The sequence below is a fragment of the Solanum pennellii genome, chromosome 5, assembly GCF_001406875.1.
Source record: "Solanum pennellii chromosome 5, SPENNV200".
Classification (NCBI taxonomy): domain Eukaryota; kingdom Viridiplantae; phylum Streptophyta; class Magnoliopsida; order Solanales; family Solanaceae; genus Solanum; species Solanum pennellii.
In genome coordinates this window covers 37041869-37063056 of record NC_028641.1, presented here as the reverse complement: position 1 = coordinate 37063056, position 21188 = coordinate 37041869, and the positions used below count along the sequence as shown (strand labels likewise).

Genomic DNA, 21188 nt, shown 5'->3' with positions numbered 1-21188 from the left:
TTGGGGGGGGGGGGGGGGGGGGGAATATGCTGAACTTGAATTTTATGTTTTGAGATATCATCTTGTGTTACACTATATCTTTTGCACATTTGACTTCTTTGATTGTGTTCTCTAGCCTCATTTCGTAAAGGTTAGGTATATCAGCCAGCTGAAATGACACAGAGTTGAGCTTATCATACGAGACAAGAACAAGTTGGTCGAGGATGGGGAAGTTATGATATGACGCCTCCTAAGTTTCTAATTCTACCCTCTCGATCCATAATACCCCGAGTTTTCCAAATCCTCCTACCTTCGACTTCCAAGTATCGCCCATGAATGCATTTTCTTCCAACTTAAGAACCTTAAGAGATTCCAATTTCCCTAATTTAGTTGCCTCACTCCATGAAAACCTTGTGTTTCCCAAAGTTAACTTACTAACTGTTCGTACATTATTATACAAATGTCAAATCAAATCGTACCTTTTTCTCACCCGCAGCAGGTGTTGTTGCGGCATCTTCACCAGTATGAGTAACAGTAGCGCCAACAGCGCAGTACGTAGAAGTAATGTTCATTATAAGCTCCTCCATATTTTTCTTCTCAAAAAGGTTGGGCGAGTATGACTAGCAATGTTCATTATAAGCTCCTCCATATTTTTCTTCTAAAAAAGGTTGGGCGAGTATGACTCCACCTTCACATTGACTTATGTACCTATTTTCTCTGCCTAAATGGAGGAAAAAACAGACACATAATAAATACAAAAGCTATTGCCAATTTATTTATTGTGATGTTCGATATGTTTGTCACGCCCCGAAATACCCTCGAGGCGTGAACACGGGACCTAAGACCATAAGTGATCCAAAGCTAACCCTGCTGGCATGATCATGAGCATACTAAAGATAATAAACTGATGTGGAAACTAAATCATAATTAAAATGAAAAGATGGGGAAATACCCATACACTATAACTGAGATATTTGGAACTGCTAACAATAAGATGAATGATAAACTCAGTGTGAGGTATATTTGTGTGCTATCATTAAAAAGGGGGAAAATGTTATATTCTAGGTGTTTTGATGATCCTCACAAATGCAGGGACCTGGTCCCTGGCAAAGTGCTCTCGTCCAGATACAAATGGGGTACAGTCATAAAAGCTGTCATGTCAGGTGGTAGGTGAAAAGTGCAGTATCCTACACCAATAAGAAGAGCAGAAGCGATTGTATGTTTCAGTATCTCACAAATGCAGGGACCTGGTACCAGGCAGAATTTCCTCCATCAGATACATAATTGGTTACAACTGTAAAACCGCCACGTCAGAGGTTGGTAAGGCGTCAGTGTACTACACCAATTAGAATGGAGGAGGGTATTTGTCCAACGGATAATAACTTTTTATGTTTGATACTTTTAGCATGACAAACACCATATTATATTCATTCATCTAAAGAAGAAAGTCAGCCAGCAAGCCTTTTCAAGAACTCACAAAGAAGTTTGCAAGGGACCGTCCCCGCAAGCAGGGGACCTGGTCCCCGCAAGACTGCGACGTGAAAAGGACGAAAAGACAGCTATCAGAAAAGCTGTCATCTCTGATGCGGTAGGTGCACAGCTTTTCCAACAGCAGGCCTTCAGCCAATGGGATGACTTCAAGAATTTGTGAAAAATTATATTATCTCTTTCCAACAAACACAAATTCAAGACTTGGCAAATTAAAGTTGGATTTTCTCTGAAAATTCACAAGCTTGAACAGAAGGCCATCTTCAACGAAGAACTTTGCTCAACTCAACAGAAGGACCTGATAGAGCAAAGAAGAATCTTTGTTGTATTTAGAGCTTTGTGTCTATGTACTTACATTATAAATCTGTTCCTAATTTATAAAGGATTCAGATATTAGTTTTGGATTTGTAAAAGTCTAAATCAGTTAAGGTTAACTGATTTAGTGGGCAACATTGTTTTGTTGCTTAGTCAAATTATAAGTCATCTAGAGTTAGGTGGTTTAGTGGGCGGTGTGGTATCCGCTTAGGCTCTTCAAGTAATAGGTAGATTACTTGATCGTGAGATTAATAACTTTTTCTAACATTGATTGCAACCGGATTTCACTTTTGCTTGAGAAGATTAGTGAAGAAGGTTGTAAATCCTGTGCAACAGGTTGTCGTTTTACTCCCTTGAGCAAGGAGGTTTCCACGTAAACTGCTTGTCTTTTGTTCTTCATATTGTTTAATCTTCTGCACTGTTCTTGCTGTGTCAAGGGACCTGGTCCGTTGACTGGTAATGGACACACATATTCCAACAATAATTAAAATGAAAAGATGGGGAAATACCCATACACTATAACTGAGATATTTGAAATTGATGAGTTTAATACAAAGAACATATTAACTCAATACTAAACTAAAACTAATTATGTCCGAAAATAGCCTCTAACTGACTAGAAATGTTGGGACAGACCCCAGATAAGTCTAGCAAAAATTGAAACTAAAGGACTAAAAATACTGAAAATAAACTCGTGACTATTATTCTCGGAGAATAAGGACTCACCACTAACTCTGATGAGGTGGAGATCGGGAATCAATCTAAGCGTGATCTGGATGCTGAGAGTCTGAACCTACATTAGGTACTTAGCATATAGGATAGAGTAAAGCTAAAATAAAATATAACTGAACAAGTACAAAAACAAGTATAGTATTCTAAGTATGATATATTGAATTCTGAGCTAACTGGATGCAATGACCAAATTTATAACATGCTGAGACTGAATACTAACTGAACTGTACATATGGTCAATGCAATAGAGTCTGACTGAACTATGGGAGCTACTAATAACCGCTAATAAAACCACATGATCTAAATGTGGAGTCCGATGTCTACGCCCCATCGAGAGGACCCACTATGTCCTGCCAGAGGTATAAAGGCATGCTGACATGATCACTAAATTTATGACCACAGAGAGGACTTACAACCTACTTGGCTAGTAGTTCTGGGACTATTTGGGTACGCTGAACCCTAGTCCAACTCGGTATTATTCTACTCCCAATGAATTAAGTGATTAACACATTATGACTGAATTTCTGTAAATACTAGATAACTCAAAAATGAACATGCAAACTGAAAATGCAACAATTAATATGATAATGATGCATTAATAACTGAGGCATGTATATCAGAAGTAATTGAAGTATCTGACCTAGCATGTGTAATTCAAGAACTAAAGAAATACATAGCTATGGTTCTCAAATTTATTCAATAAACTGAGTAATAACATAGTAATATGATTTGGAATATATCACGAACTAATTCATGGTAATCTGCTGAAATTCTAGAAACCCTAAGTCTAATCATGATAAGGGAATCAAGAATCTGATGATATTTAGGGACCCGATGGTTGAAAGGAACCCACTAGTGAAATCCCACATATCTGGTGATGAAATCTACAGAGAAATCTTTAGATTTTGAGGTTGAAACTGATGGAACCTTGCAGCGTTCTTAAACTAGGGTTCTTGACCCTTTTCTCCTTTCTTGCTTCTATTTTTTCTAAGTTTTGATTAATGATTTGACTTAGGTAAGTTTTACTTATGTTTCTAGGCTTAAACTGACTAAAATATCATGATTTAGGGTTTAAATGATGTATCTTAGGGTTAAACGAACTAGGAAAATACGAAAAGACCTATGAAATAATTGTTGTCGGAGCAATCGATAACCTGGACTGGCGGACCGTCGTTCAATCAACGGTCCATCATTTAGTTCCTTACTAAAATGGACATAACGTTTTACTCGGAGGTCAAAGTTAAGAAAACTTGGTGGCCTTGGAAAAATAGTTCAATTATCTATAATATCATCGGTCACAAGACACCTAATTCATTTTGTGTTAAACGTTATGACCATGTAAAGTTGACCTAACATCAATCCCCCCTAACTAACTACTAACCTTCACCTACGGTCAAACATATGAATCGTAGATCGAACGACGGTCCGTGATGGTCATCCGTAGTTCATGTCAGAGGCTGGGTAATAGGAGTCTTCATCCACGGACATAGACCACGGACAGTGGTCTGACCTACGGACCGTAGGTTTGTCTTTGGATCGAGACTTAGCCGATTTTTTTCTGAGTTGTGTTTGGGAGGGCTACAGTGGTGAACCACGGACCCAAAGTACAGGTCGTAGATCAGACTACGGTCTGTAGATGGTAACCGTCAATTTTTTTGAAAAGCTGATTTTCTGGTGTGCTTTGAATACGGGCTGTTACATTATCTCCCCCTTGGGAACATTCATCCTCGAATGAAGACTAAAAAAGATGAAATAGAGCTGCAATCCCTACTACTAAACACTGATAACTGAGTTTCTGACTGAATTGAGTTCCAAGGACATGCAAATACGCTGAAAATGCAAGTACAAACTAAGGGAACATGATTCTAAGGTTGAATTTACGCATGAATGACTGAAAAATTGAAGAGGAACTATTACCTCAAGCTGGAGTGGAATCGGAAGGAAAGAGGTGAGGATACTTGGCTTTCGTGGCTTCTTCCGCTTCCCAAGTAGCTCCCTCTACAAGCTAATTCCTCCACAGAACCTTGACTGAAGCGACTTCTTCGTTTCTCAACCTTCTAACCAGACGGTCAAGAATCTCAACGGGTAAATCCTCATCAGAAAGACTATCTTTCACCGCCACACTCTCTAATGGAACTATAGAGGTTGGATCACTCACCAACTTCTTCAAGAGCGAGATGTGGAAGACTGGATGCAATGCTGCTAGTTCCGCTGGCACCTTTAACTCATATGTCACCTTGCCAACACTTTTCAAGATCTTGTAAGGGCCTACATATCTAGGACCGAGCTTTCATTTTTTGCCAAATCTTATCACCTCTTTCATAGGTGACACTTTCAAGAAAACCCAATCATCAACTTGGAACTCTATTCCCTTATCCTTACATTTGCATAAGATTTTTGACAACTCCGGGCTATCTTAAGTCTATCTCTAATTAGTTGCACTTTCTCCATAGAACAAAGGAATGAATCTAGCTCTATCAAAGCTATTTCACCTACTTCAAACCAACCAACAAAAGATCTACATCTACGCCCATACAATACCTCATAAGGGTCTATCTGAATGCTAGAATGATAGCTATTATTATAGGAGAGATCAATAAGAGGAAGGTGATCATCCCAACTACCCTTGAAATCGATCACACAAGCTCTCAACATATAGTCTAGGGTCTGAATGGTACCCTTTGCTATCCATCCATCTGCGGATGAAATGTTGTGCTAAGGTTAACTTGGGTACGAAGGCCCTTCTAAAATGACTTTCAGAAAATAGGGGTAAACTGAGGACATCTCTCAGATATAATAGATAAAAGAACCCCATGAAACCTCACATTTAATGTAAAGCTTGGCATATTCCTCCGTTGAATTTGTTGTCTTGATCGCCAAAAAGCAAGAAGACTTAGTCATCATGTCAACTATCACCCAAATTGAGTCATGCTGTCTGTGAATTCGAGGTAACCCTGTGATGAAATCCATATTGATAACTTCCCACTTCCAAGTAGGAATGTCGATCTCTTGAGTCATAGGTTTTTGACGTTCTACCTTGATTTGCTGGCAATTGATGCACTTACTCACAAAATCTGCTTTATCCCTTTTCATGCCATTCCACCAATAGACTTCTCGTAGATCGCGGTACATCTTAGTGGCACCTAGATGAATAAAATATTTAGAGTTATGGGATTCTGCAAGAATATGCTGTCTCAGTTCACCCACATCAGGAACACACAATCTACCATGGTAGCGAAGTACTTTATCTCCCCCTGTGGGAAAACCTCCACTCTCTGATTATGGACTGTACCCTTAAGTTCAAGCAAGATTGGATAACTGTCTTGCTTTTCCTTAACCTCCACTACCAAAGAAGATTTTGCTTACACCATTGTTTTATATGCTCATAAGGCGAACTCCCAAGCGAACATGCCCGTGAACATCATTCACTAGTTCATTCCTTTCTTCCTCAACACGGGCTACACTACCCATAGATAATATGCTAAGAGCATCTGCCATTACATTTGCCTTACCAGGATGGTAATGCCACAATCATATCATAATCCTTAAGGAACTTAATCCATCTCTTCTGGTGAAGATTCAACTTTCTAGGTAAACACATATTGAAGGCTCTTATGGTAAGTGACCAAAATCTACATGAACACCATACAAGTAGTGTCTCCAGATCTTGAGTGCAAACACCACTGCTGCATGTTTGAGGTCATAAGTTGGATAATTCTTCTCATGCACCTTAAGCTGACTATAAGCATACATTATAACCTTATCTCGCTGCATCAACACACAACATAGGCTAAATATGGATTTATCACAACAGATCACATAACCATCTTAAATCTCTCGTAGAGTCAAGATAGAAGTTGTAGTCAATCTAGTTTTTATTTCTACAAAGCTTTTCTCACAATCATCTGAAAATTGAAACTTGACCATCTTCTGAGTCAACCTATTCAATTATGAGGCTATTGATTTAAATTTTTCCACGAACCTTCTGTAATAACCTGCTAGACCAAAAAAACTTCTGATATCTGTAGTAGAGGTAGGTTTTGGACATTGTTTCACCGCTTTTATCTTTTGCGAATCTACTCGGATCCCTTCGCTTGATATAATGTGACCAAAGAAAGCAACGAATTGCAATCAGAACTCACATTTGCTAAATTTAGCAAATATCTGGTGATCCTTGAGAGTCTGTAGAACAATTCTCAAATGACTCGCATGTTGTTCCTCATTCCTAGAGTAAATGAGGATATCATCAATAAAGATGATAACAAAAAAGTCTAAGTACTGTTTTTGAAGACTCTGTTCATCAAATCCATGAAAGTTGTAGGAGCATTTGTTAGTCCAAATGACATACTACAAATTTATAATGACCATACTAAGTTCTAAAGGATGTTTTCAGAATGTAACTATCTCTGACTCTGAGCTGATGATAACCCGATCGGAGGTCTATATTTGAGAAATGGATAGCACCCTAAAATTGGTCAAACAAGTCATCAATCCTGGGGATGGGATACTTATTCTTGATTGTGACCTTGTTCAACTGTCTATAGTCAATGCACATTCTGAGATAACCATCTTTCTTCTTTACGAACAACACCGGTGCGCCCCATGGAGTAATACTAGGTCTGATAAAGCCCTTATCTAAAATATCTTTCAATTCCTTAAGCTCTGCTGGAGCAATTATGTAAGGAGGAATATAAATAGGCTGGGTATCTGGAAGGAGATTAATTCCAAAGTTAATTTCCCTTTCGGGAGCGACTGCAGGAAGATCTTCTAGAAACACTTATGGAAACTCAATGACTACCGGAACTGACTCATGAGTTGGGGTTTCAGAGCTAGAATCCTTAACTCGAAGTAGATGATAGGGATAACCCTTAGAGATCATCTTTCTGGCCTTAAGGTAAGATATGAACCATCCTATAGGTGCTAAGCTGCCACCCTTCCATTCTAAGATTGGTTCGTTTCAAAACTGAAAACGAACAATCCTAGTTTTACAATAAACTGAGGCATAACAGGAATGTAACCAATCCATTTCTAGAAATGACATCGAAGTCTACCATTACTAACTCTACAAGATCTGTTGAGGTGACTTTCTGACATACTGTGATAGGGCAACTTTTGTATACCTATCTAGCTATAATTGGGTCACCAACTGGAGTAGAGACTGAGAAAAGTTTTGATAGAGTTTCTGGACTAACACTGGACTGGACTGCTATGTAAGGAGTTACAAATGAGAGAGTTGCCCGTGGATCTAATAATGCATAAACCTCAAGGTCAAATACTTTTAACGTACCAGTGACTACATAATGATAACTTTTATGATCCTGACGAGCTAAAAAAGCATACAACTTGTTCTAGCACTTACCGCCATCTATACCAGATGAGTTACCCTGCTTAGTCGGGTGACTTGTTGGTGCTGCTGAAGTTGTAGATTGTGCTCTACATTACTACCTCATTGACCCTATCTAGAAGGACAATTCCTCAACTTGTGACTAGATTGATCGCATCCAAGGCATCCTTCATTTCCCACGAGGCGATGGTTCTTAACCCCCTTAGGGAAAGTGGGGTAAGTCTTGGTGCCTGAAATACTTCCATGAGACTTAGGATATTGTTGCTTTAATATTCTGATCATACCTGTTCTTCGACGATGGAACACTAGCTGACCAAGGGGCTGGGGTCGAAGACTTCTGTTGGAATTGCGAGCGATTTCCACCACTCGACTGCTAGTGCGAGTAGTCATAGTTTTCAGTCCTACCCTTCTTATTCTCCTTAGCCTGTTCCCTAAGCTTATCACCCTCAACCTGCTGAGCATGAGTCATAAGCCTAGAAATGTTCATGTCACCAGTAATATAACATTTCTGCACTCTATTTTCACCAAATTTGACACACAATACAAGAACTTATTCATCTGAGCCATGGAGTCAGCAACCATGTGAGGAGCATACCTGGAGAGTTATTTAAAAATTAAGCCCATACTCCTGGAACGTCATGTTTCCCTGCCTTAAGTTCATGAATTTCTGAGCCTTTGCTTCTCTTAACTCTATTGGGAAAAACTTGTCTAGAAAGGTCTCACTAAAGCACTCACTAGTAATAGGAGTTGCATCTGTACCACTATTCTCCTTCCACTGAGTGTACCAAATATGAGCCACATCTTTCAGCTGGTATGATGCCAACTCAACCCGATCATTCCCGGTGACATGCATCACCTTAAAGATCTTCTTGATCTCATCCAAGAAATTTTGAGGATCCTCATTAGTCTGCGATCCAAATAACTTGCGTGAATTCATCCTAACAAGGTTACAGACCTTAGCTGTTGATCCACCATTTCCATTCACATGATCTTGAAAGCGCAGATTGTTATGGTTGGCCACACTCCGAACCAACATCTGAATGGCGTTCCTGAACTCAGAATTGGAGACTTCCTTATCTGGGACTAGAGAAGCTGCGTTTGCATTCCCGGTATTCGCATTCCTAGCGTTAGCTCTATGAGAAGGCATGATCTGAAACGTAAAACGTCGAGTTAGAATGGAATTAAATCATACCTTAACCACGATAAGAGTAACAAGATAGTGAAGTTTTTTCCTAAAACACTTTATAGCCTCCCTCTCAATAGATGTGGTGCACTTCACACCCATGAAAAAGACTCTACTTAAAGTGGCTTTTCAGACATCCTAGGACACTTAAACCTGGATCTGATACCAAGTTTGTCACTCCCCAAGAGACCACCAAGACATGGACATGGGACCTAGGACCACAAGTGATCCCAAATGAACCCTGTTGGCATGATAATGAGCAAACTAAAGATAATAAACTGATGTGGAAGCTAAATCATAATTAAAATGAAAAGATGGGGAAATACCCATATACTATAATTGAGGTATTTGAAACTGATGAGTTTAATACAAAGAACATATTAACTCAATACTAAGCTGAAACTAACTATGTCTGAGAATAGCCTCTAACTGACTAGAAATGTTGGGACAGACCCTAGCTAAGTCTAGCAAAATTGAAACTAAAGGACTAAAAATACTTGAAATAAACTCATGACTATTGTCCTCGGAGAATTCGGACTCACTACCGACTCTGATGAACTGGAGATCCAGAATCAATCTAAGCGTGATCTAGATGCTGAGAATCTAAACCTACATTACGAAAAGATATAGCGTACGTATGAGTCAGTACTTGAAAGGTACTGAGCATGTAGGATAGAGTAAAGTTGAAATAAAACATAACTCAACAAGGACAAAAACAAGTATAATATTCTAAATATGATATACTGAAATCTGAGCTAACTGGATGCAATGACCAAATTTATAACATGCTGAGACTGAACACTAACTGAACTGTAAATTTGGTCAATGCATTAGAGTCTGACTGAACTGTGGAAGCTACTAATAACTGATAATAAAACCACATGAGCTAAATTGGGAGTCCGATGTATACGCCCCATCGAGCGGGCCCAATATATCCTGCCAGAGGTATAAAGGCATGCTGGCATGATCACTAATCTTATGCCCACAGAGAGGACTTACAACCTACTTGGCTAGTATTTCTGGGAATATTTGGATATGTTGAACCCTAGTCCAACTCAATATTATTCTACTCCCAATGAATTAAGTGATTAACACATTATGACTGAATTTATGAATATTGGGTAGCTCAAAACTGAACATGCAAACTGAGAATGCAATAATTAATCCGATAACGATTCATTAATAAATGAGGGATGTGTATATGAAGTAACTGAAATATCAGACCTAGCATGTGTAATTCAAGAATTAAAGAAATACATAGCTATCGTTTTGAAATTCATGCAATAAGCTGAGTAATAACATGGATATCTGATTTAGAACATATAACTAACTAATTCATGATAATCTACTGAAGTTGTAGAAACCCTAAGTCTAATCATAATAAGGGAATCAAGAATCTGACTGATATTTAGGGACCCAATGGGTGAAAGGAACCCACTAGTGAAATCCCACATACCTGATGATGAAATCCACGGAGAAATCTTTATATTTTGGTGCTGGAACTGATGGAACCTTGCTGCATTCTTGAAGTAGGGTTTTTGACCTTTTTCTCCTTTCTTGCTTCTTTTTTTCTAAGTTTTGATCAATGATTTGACTTAGGTAAGTTTTAGTTATATTTCTAGGCTTAAACTAACTAAAATATCACGATTTAAGGTTTAAATAACATATCTTAGGGGTTAAATGAACCAGAAAAAGACTAAAAGACCTCTGAAATAATTATTGTCGAAGCAATCGATGGCCGGGACTGACGGACCGTCGTTCAATTGACAGTTCATCGTTTGAGTCTGGCGTTTGAATCTGCTTGACAGGACTTCACTGAAATGGGCATAACATTTTACTCAAAAGTCGGATTTAGCAAACTAGGTGGCCTTGGAAAGATAATTCAATTATCTATCATATCATAGGTCTTAGGACACCTAATTTATTTTATGTTAAAAGTTATGACCATTTGAAGTTAACCCAATAAAAATCCCCCTAACTAACTACTGACCTTCACCTACGGTCAGACCTATAGACTGTAGATTGAGCGATGATCCGTGTTGATTGTCTGTAGTTCATGTCAGAGACTGGCTAATAGGAGTCTTGATCCACGGACATAGACCCGTGGCCTGACCTATGGACCGTAGGTTTGTCCATGGGTTGAGACTTAGCCAATTTTTTTCCTGAGCTGTGTTTGGGAGCGCTACAGTGGTTAGTATGTGCCTTAAATTAGACTACGTTATGTAGATGGTGACAGTCGATTGCACCTGCAATTTTTCCTTAAAAGTTGATTTTTGGTCTATTTTGGATATGGGGTGTTAAAATGTTACAACCAATTTTCAATATGTCATGACAGTTGTTTATGATTTCAATACAGTGGAATAAAGAAGAACTCTATAGCAATGCTTTATTAATATGCCACAAGCCCTACTAGTGTTGGGTGATTTTCATGTTATTTCTCTCATGTGGTGATAAAGTTAGTGGTAATCCTGTGAGTTATTATGTAGTAAAAGACTTTGCTTAACACTCTTGTGCTGAATGAATGAAATGGAGACAGAAATTTTCAATTAGAACAATAAACAAGAAGGAACAAATATAGAGTAGAGCAGTTTGGAAACTTTGTATGGATGATGATGTGGGGAAACTTCCCTCTTGAATATGATCTACCTAACCAGAATATTGGTGTTGACTATGTTCATCGAAAATTATGAATTAGTATGCGGACAAAGCACAGCTAGCACCAATTCTCCGGAGATACGGCTAGACCCAAGCATAAACAAAATGAATCTCGCACATGCAAAAAAATTTCATTTATGAAACAATCGGTGATGGAGAAGCATTAACCAAGATACATGTGCATACTTCAGCATAGCTTTCCATACCAGGTGTATTGGAAGGAATAAGTACTTCACACCAGTTTTGGTAAATAGAACTGTTTAGTTAACAAAAAAAATAAATCTCACATAGGTATTTGGGGGATGAAATCAGGAAAATTCTTGTATGCTACATTACTTAGAGACATCTAAAGAGTGCTCTCTATTAGGTTAATAACAGTGACACTATTAAGAGAATGGTAATGTTTTGTTACAAATGTTTAGGACAGATAGTTAGAAAATAGACATGAATAGTCCAAGTAGAAACACCAAATAATATAGTAGCTTACCAATTGATAAAGATCCCTTGCCAATGGCTAAAAGTATTTTGTTAGGCGACTGCCCAGAGACAGTGAGGGAAACCATAATGGCCATTGCAAAGTCGGCAGCCTTTACCTGTTTAGACAATAAGAAATAGATAATGAGACAAAAAAGTGAAAATGAATAATTATAGAAAATTTGTATGTCAAAAAGACACCTCCTTCAATAATTGTAGAAAATTTGTATGACTCAACCTTCACATTGGATTATGTACCTATTTTCTCAGCCTAAATGGAGGAAAAAAACAGACACAATAATACAAAAGTAAAGAAGCTGGATCTACAAAAGTAATTTCAACTCGATTGCGTTACAGTTATAGGAATGCCATCATCTTGAAGGATCAAGCAAACATAAGTACAACTTTTGCTTTGAAAACTCTAGGCAGAAAGTCGTTTCTAAGATTAGCACTAAGAAGCAATCTAGGGCAACCGCATGGAGATGATCACATATATATAACACAAATACTCAGCGCTTATGTAAGGTCAAGAGATTTGATGAACTAATATGAGAACAAAAGTCCAATAAAATTGATGAATAATATGACAGCCATAACTAAAGTATCATGTTTGATATATGTGTATCAACATATTCTTTTATAAAACATTGAAGTATCAAGATATGGTTCAGTACGTTATTAACTTCACATGAAAGATACCAAAAACTAACGGACCTGTCAGAATCAGCTGCCAACATCTTGTTGGAATTCAACATCCATTTTGACTTTTTTTTCGTTCAACTCGTCTATGATCTTCGTATGCCAATATCTTGGCGGTGTCATATCAATTGACGATGCGCTTCGTTTTCTTGCTATTTTCTCTATGACTATTCTCTCAATAACCTCCAATGCGAACCCAATCATGTATTTAATAATTTTGAATTTGCCTCATGAAAATTCATATAATGATCTAACCTTTTGCAATATTAACCTTCTGATATGCTAGAGCATGTTTAGCATCTTTATCCAATTGAACTATAGTTGACATATCTAGCAAGTCATACTGCCATATTAAAAGCCAAGAGTAATTATGGCAAGTAGTGTACCCTGAACAGTAAACATCAGACCACTCTGTGTATGATTTTGGTTGCTTAATTCCAGCTATTTAGGAAATCACTCAGATCAATAGTGACGAGGGAGACAATCATGTCGTACTATTATTCAAGGACAGAAATACATGTGCTAGATAATAACATAATTTGACTCTAGTATATATTAAAATATCATGGAGAATTTCTAATTTATATATTTTTGTTGTTCTTATTGAAAAGATGTAAAGCGAGCTTGTATTCACATTGACTAATCCAACTGCAACTTTTTACATCACACAAGCACATGTATCGCATAAATATACCTACCAAGATTGGAATGGAAAGTCACACAGAGTGATTTTAACCACTAATCTCCCTACTGTTACTCCTAAGTCTTTACCACTCAGCCATTTCCATTAGACTATTCTAGATCATATCAATCAACTAAAATGTGAATTTTACCTTTTTCAGAAGCTTTAGAAAATATCAACCATAAATTATATACATGTAATTGATATATAATGTATCAATGATAAATTATATATATGTACAGTATGAGGTGTTAAAGAAACATAAGATAAAATTTTAAATGGACCATTTAGTCAGTTCAACATCAAACTCCAACTAACTTCTTAAAACTTTGATATTCCTATAGCTTCAGTGTTTCAAGTTCTTTTCAAACTTCTATATTAAATTCGAGATACAACAAATCTGCATCTATCGGGAACACAAACCTTAAAGAAGAATAGTAAATAGTGAACCTGGAGGATATAATTTTACTAATCACTTGTATAATTTACAGGTTCAAAAGACAAACAAAATAATACAAGAATTGGTTATTAATAAGCACAATATAGGGAAGCACAATATAGGGACAAGACAATACAAATTACAACTCAATCTCAAATACCAGACCTCAACGACACGGAGAATCACAAAGAGAGATGAAATACATGATTGAGTTAAAGATGGATGGCGTTAGCAAATTACTGAAATTGATGAAGACAAAAACGTAATAGCTAGCTCAAAGACTCGAAAAACGCAACTAATTAAAGAAAACAACAATAAGAGTACAATCTAATATTCTACTTAGAGTATAGAACAAGATTACTTATAGAATACAAAAGTTTATGGAGGTTAAGCTGATAAAGTAGAAATGCTTCAGAATTTGGGTAATACAACTACGACCTTGAATCCCATTAATCAACAAAAATCACATCAGCAACACAAACAATAAACCAGATGCCATATATTTAGACTTTTAACGATAGAAATTTACTTTATTCCAACAAAATCTTTAAGTGAAGCATTTTGTTCTTTAGATGGAGAGAAATCCATGACGCCGTTCTTAATGGTGTTTGACAGAGGTTTGAACTAGCTCATTATCTTCATGGATATGGCAAGCTAAACGTTTTCTTGAGAAAATGCTTAATACGTTCTATGTGGGATTTCTTTTGACCTATTGGGAATTTTTTTGATTTGGGGGAAAACAAAAATTATGTTTTATTAATTATTTTTTTTGCCCAATAAAAATTGGAGGTATAGTTAAAAATGTTGGAGGGAATTTAAAATTTTAGTGAAAATTTTAAGGCCACATATGCAATGTATTGTTTTTACAATTATAAAAATAGGACACTTCAAAAGTTTGGCCATAGATATGAATAATTGTTGCCAATTATATTATATTGTAACAACACTTATAAAGTGTAGCTTATATCATTAAAGAGTACACTTTTTAAGTGTTGCCAATATTATCGTTGCTAAAAGTTAAAAATTTTGGCTACACTTTAAAAGCGTTTCCAAAAATACTTTAGGCAACACTTTAAAAGTGTAGTCCAAGATTAGTGTGGTTGTAGACCTAAAATGGTTATCAACAATTAATTCTACATATAATATATTTTTTGAAAAATAACAATAAAATTGTGTATATCATGCTACAAGAAGATAATACTTTTTTAATTTCCAAACCTTTAATGCTAGTTGTCGTAGCTTGCCAATGAATTAAAATGAGAATTATCATTTCTCTTTTTTTTTTTGTTTTGGTCTCTCTCTTTTATTGTTATCAAACTTATTTGACTTTCCAATGATATGACACAATTAACAACATTCAAGCATCATATTTTGTCCCTTACCCAAATCGGATGAGGACCCTGATTCATACTTCAAATAAGGCTATATCAAGGGAGCGGATTGTGTATACTAATTACCAAGAAAAAAATCAAATCGTAGTATAATATATTATATTACCAATGATATGGTAATAATCAAAGATTGCGATCAAATCGGTAAAACTTATCGCAAACTCAAAAATATTTTTCTAAGAGTTAACAAGTTGCCACATAAATCAGTAGATAATGACATATCATAAGATACTTGAATTCTCAAACTAATCTAGTCATAGTGATTAAAATCAAGAACAAAAATTAGAATGGTGGTCAAAATAAATTGAAGCTTACCTGGACGGATCTGTTAAGGTCCGTCTTAATAAATTTGAAAACTGTAAAATGTTGCCAGAGTTTGCTATTTCGCCGGTTTGAGCAGTGTTTTGCCGGAGTCGCTGTTGTTTATTGTTTCTGCCGCTGGAAGAGCAAAGAGAGAAGGCGCTGGAGCTGCTGTTCATCAGGCGCTTTTGGTTGTCGCCGGTGGAGCATGTTGTTGTTGTCTCGTCGAGGTGCTGCTGCTGTCTCGTCGAGCTGTTGCTACTCACTCATGTTGTTGTCCAGTTACTGGTGTTGTTTTTCATCGATGACCTCCCTGGAAAATAGAATAGAAGAGAGGGGAAATAGAGGGGGAAACGGGGGAAAGAAAGAGGATAAAAGGAACGATCAGAGAGGGGAAGTGGAGGAAAGAAGAGGCTGCGCCGCTTGGCTCATCTCTCCAATCTAGCTAGTGAAGAGGAGAGTGGCGGGGCGGCGGCTACGAGGGAGAGGGGAGGAAGGGAAATGAGAAAACAAATATGGTTTACGTCTTTTTGTCTTGAAATAGGTGAGAAATGAGAGATTTAATTTCAACCGTCGATTTCAAAATAGATGGAGGGTCGAAGATTAGGATTAAGAGATGGGATTTTCTTATTTGGGTTCAAAAATTGGCAAAAATTGAAATTACATTGGCTAGAATTGAAATGAAAAAAAAGTTATAATTGGAGTTTTAGTGGCTAGAATTGAAATAAATTGGAATAAAATGGGTTATGATTTAAATATTTTTGAGGAAATTTAAAGAATGTTATTCCATTCAAATATTACTAATATTGTAATATATTTATGAAATTAAAATCATTTTAACTTTAAAACATTTGAATAAAATAATTATTTCAAAATTTATTAATAATTTAAAAATATTTCAATAATATTTAAAATAATTTTTGTAAAGTATGCATATTAAAGTATATAATTTTGACAAAATCGACTAAGATTTTAGACTAGAAATATATTTGAAAAATACGTATTTAATCAAATAGCGTTCCTAAAAATGGTTCAAGGTTGGTGTATGATGTACCATGGTTTCACGGTACTTTCAATGTTTTTTCCTTAAGATTGGTGTGTGTCTAGAGCCTTTTTGTAGTAATTTTAATATGTTTTGTGTTTGTTTTGTAGGAAAGTTGTCCAAAACGAAAATGCAGAAGTGACCCAAGAAGCCATCGACGACCCGTCGTCCCATCGACAGACCGTAGGTGGTGACTGTCGATTGAAGGTTCAGGCATCTGCAAGCAACTCGGAAAATTTTGACTAAGCGTGGGTCTATGGAAGGATGACGGTCCGTTGACTGATCGACGGACCGTTCTGGCAGAACGTCGATGTGATCAGAGATGTCCCAGTATCCGAAGTTGAAGAAAAGCTAAGTATGGAATGACGAGAAGCATCGATGGACCGTAGATGAATTGATGGACCGTGCTGTTGGTCCGTCGATTGGATCAGAGAAGATGCAAAGTGGAGGCTAAAAAAAGATGCTAAGTGTGGACTTACGGAGGCAGTCGACGGTCCGTCGTTTCATCGACGGACCGTTTGTGGGGGTCATCGATTGAAGCCGCGTTTTGGACAAACTTTCCTTATTTTAACTCCTTTTTTATTTAGGACTCTTTTTATTATAAACAGGGTGAAAAACCTCGTTTTTGGGGTTGGATTCTTTTACTAATTTCATACTTTTGTTCTTGATATTTGTTTTTGCAATTAATTCAAAATTTCAAATTTGGTTTTCAAGATAATTGTGTGATTTCAAATTGAATTTCTGAATTTTCTTCAAATATTTCAAAGTAATTTCATGATTTATTGTTTATCAATTATGAATTGTGTTCTTCTAAGCATGGGTAACTAAATCCATAACTAGGGTTGTGGGAACCATGGGTGATTAACAAAATAAACCTAGTTAAATAACAATTATCAAATAGGTTATTGCATGCTTCGATAATTCTTTCGTCTAGAAGTCTTTTTAACGAGTGCTAGCGTATTGCTACTTGGCGGACCAAGGGGGTAGTTAATAGGAAAAGAATTATCGACATAGATTTAGTGGATGCTATATAATAGGCTAGTTTGGATTGGTGCAAAGTAATAACTAACAAACATCGAAAATGATGCTTAATATGAAGTAAAGGTAAGGGTTAGTAACTTAGACACGCGTAGCCAGACCAAGGTACAGGTGAAATTCTCTAAATGCCAGACCAAGGATTTAGAGATACATAACTTATCACTTTGCATACAAAACACTAGGAAAGAATTGTTATAGCTAGGATTATGGCGTTTTGAACCTATGGGGAACACTTACACCCTAGTTTATCTCACAACTTGATAAACACCAATAATTCACTTTTGCTACTTATTTGATTTCACAACATTGCAACACTTTTGTTTCACAAAAGCCCCACTTTAATTACTAGTTTTAGGAAAGGACTTGACTAAATAGAGGTAATTACACATTAAAGTTAAGTCTAAATCATTTTCCTCGTGGTATCGACCCCAACCTAATAGTTTGATTCTTTACTTGATACGACCGCTTATACTTCTTTAGGGAAGTATAATTTGAGCGTATCAGTGTAAGACCCCTAAAATGAGTTAGGGTGTCTAGAGACTAAAATGTTCTTAATAAGGGTCTAATATCCTAAAATGGTTTATAATGGTGTATTGAGGCAGTGTATAAAGTTTGAGGTGATTTGGAAGCCAAACATCAAGGGACGACCTAGACGTTCGACGACTAGTCGCCAAAGGGGCCTTAGATACTTTTATGTGTTTTCGAATGTGTCATGAGATTATGAAGTATTAAAATGAGTTATAATGATATTAATAGGCAGTATCTGGAGTTTCATGATGTCCAAGACGTTCGAAAGTTAGCCCTTGAGACGTTCATGTGTGTCTTGAGTGTGCCTTGCATGTTTGGACGTGTTGCGGGTTATTATTTTTGGTGAAACTTTTGTGTAAGGTACTTGAAATGTTAAGGTGTATATTTACGTTGTAAACGTCCGGTACGACTTCCCAAGGGCCTCGCAAAAGGTCCCACTAGAAGGACCCAAAGGCTGTCGAAACACTGCCTTGGCAGTGTCAATCGACGAGCTCAATAGACGCCTCGTCAGTCCATCGACGACCTGTCTACTTGGGGAATAGGATGAAACTTAGCCTAAGTAGATGAATCCATAAAAAAGTAGCCTTAGTCACCATCTACGGAGCATCAGGAGGGGCCGTTGGTCCATCGACGCCCCGTCGATTGGTGTCCGAAGGTGGTGTCTGCAACTGCATGCATGTGCAATGTTTTATTTAAATGGTGAATGGGAAATTTAACCCACGTCCTAAACTGACCCTACTAGGTTTAATTAGTTATTTTTGGGTGTATTTAAGTTATCAAAAACGTGATCACCCCATTCCTAATCCCTTCTACACAAATTAGACTTTTCCCTCCAAAATCAATTCTCTCTAGAAACCTGCATTGAAGGTAAAGCTCAAGAACAGCTTGGATCTTGAATTCCCATTTATTCTTCATCAAGTTTTAGAGGTTTTATTCTATATTAAGGTATGATAATCCTTCATCTCTAGTTATTCTTTTATCTAGAGAGTTAATCTCAAAGTTTTCAAGATTAAACTTTCGATCTTTCAATCTAGCCATGGGTTCTTTCTCAAAACATTTTCAAAGTCTTAATCATGATGAATTGATGATAATTTATTGGTTTTAATGTAAATTTCAATCCAATTGCATTGTGAACCCATGTCCCTTCCCAAACTCGATTTAGCCCTTGCATGGGCATTGTGATCGTGGCTTGTTCTTGGTGGATTTGTGATTCTATTACGTTGAATTGCTTATGTATAATTCTTATTATGTATATTGATGTTTAAGTATGTGATATTGGATCCATGTACATTGATGCTTGAATACTTGATCTCTAGTTTCTATTGATTGTTAAAGTATGGACTTCACTGTAGCATCGATTTTATAGCACATGTATATAGGATTCGTTTATGTAAAATTGATTGTAGCTACTGCCTTATATTGATGGTATTGGTGAATTGTGGGTATGAACCCTTGGTGATCAAATCAAAGGAATCTTGGTAAGGATAATGCTAGCATGCTTATTGTGAGATCCAATTATGGTAAACTGATAGTTAGCTACTGCCTATGATGTAATGTGATTATGAATTATATGTAATGGATCCAGTGTTGATCAATGCAATATAGTTTGAATAGGATTAGCCTATGTTAATTTATCTTGCATGAATTCCTAATGTGAAGCATGCTTACAGTAATCTCGAGTTTATTGGCAATTGTAGTAGGATTTCGTTTAGGCTATGATTTTCTTAGCTACTGCCCTACATGTACATTGTTAATAATAATCAAGACTAGGGAAATTGTTTGATGATCTATGCCTAACTATTCTCTAGAATAATGGTGATGTTTTGCACTAGTTGTATCATGATCTTATAACGAATTGTACATGGTTTATTTCATGATTAAAGTACATTTAGCTACTGCCCTATACATGTATTATTGATGAAAAAGATGTATTGATCAATATTGATCAAAAGGGTTGATGAAATTGTAAAGTCTACTCTTCTTCTCTACTTTTCTATATTATTGTAGTTGATGAGGCCTTGTATGGCATTGTGTGGTATGGTCCACTTATGGTGGTAGTGTTTACTTTATTGTCATTATATATGTCTTGACTATGGCCTTGAAGTCAAATTGATGAATATATGAGTGTGTGGTTATGATGACCATACTATGTGAAGTTTATGCCTACTTTTCTATTTTAGTTGTGATCTAGGTTGTATGGATATTTTTATAAACATGTAAATGGTTATGTTAAGATCATGTGTAGGTGCTGCCATTAATGAAGTGTTAAGGATTGATGACCCTTACCCATTTACCCCTATGTGAATGTGTGATAGCTAAGGTTAGGAGTCTTAAATGTAATGTGAAAATGTCTTGCCTCCTATGCTAAATTATGTTGTGTGGTCTATGCTTGGTTGTGCATTGTGGTCTTAAGAGGGTGGCTGCCTCATTGTGTTGTTGATAGTCATTATGTTATCATGTAGACCAATGTACACACACACTCACACATTATGCATTCTGATAATGTAGTAAAGGTTCATAGTGTCTAATGAAAGGTCTTCTCATATTCACTAAATATCTACTACTAAGCATGTAAGATAGGTATACTAGTATGGGCAAGGTTATGGGACTTTGTCTATGCATTGCACATATGTACCTTGATAGGATAGTTCCTAGGTTTGGTGATCTATGTTTATGAAAGTGAATGTATGAACATGTTATGAATATGGCTTACATGCTATGATATTAAGTATATGATATGATGAAGTATGAATGTTCATAGTGTCTTTAAGTGTTGATATGAAAGGATTGCTGATATAGTTACACCTATAGACTTACGTATTGATATATGACCATTTGTGACATTTATGTGTTATATGAAAGGTTTTCTCATGTGTATGTACATACACACATGTATGAA

At 36.6% G+C, this 21188-nt stretch overlaps 1 long non-coding RNA gene across 4 annotated transcripts in view; it reads right to left on the bottom strand.

Moving 5' to 3' along the window:
* The window catches only part of LOC107019048, a 15209-nt gene extending 498 nt beyond the window's left edge, over nucleotides 1-14711 (bottom strand). Inside the window, exons 1-8 of one of the 4 annotated variants that reach the window (XR_003578166.1) lie at nucleotides 14520-14711; nucleotides 12885-13212; nucleotides 12184-12289; nucleotides 10728-10856; nucleotides 10498-10612; nucleotides 2509-2575; nucleotides 459-700; nucleotides 248-250 (exon numbers count right to left, since the gene is read on the bottom strand). This is a non-coding gene — a long non-coding RNA (uncharacterized LOC107019048). The remainder of the gene's footprint in view (nucleotides 1-247; nucleotides 251-458; nucleotides 701-2508; nucleotides 2576-10497; nucleotides 10613-10727; nucleotides 10857-12183; nucleotides 12290-12884; nucleotides 13213-14519) is intronic. The other 3 variants (XR_003578167.1, XR_001456725.2, XR_003578168.1) reach the window with 3 other exon arrangements.
* Nucleotides 14712-21188: the final 6477 nt, after the last annotated feature.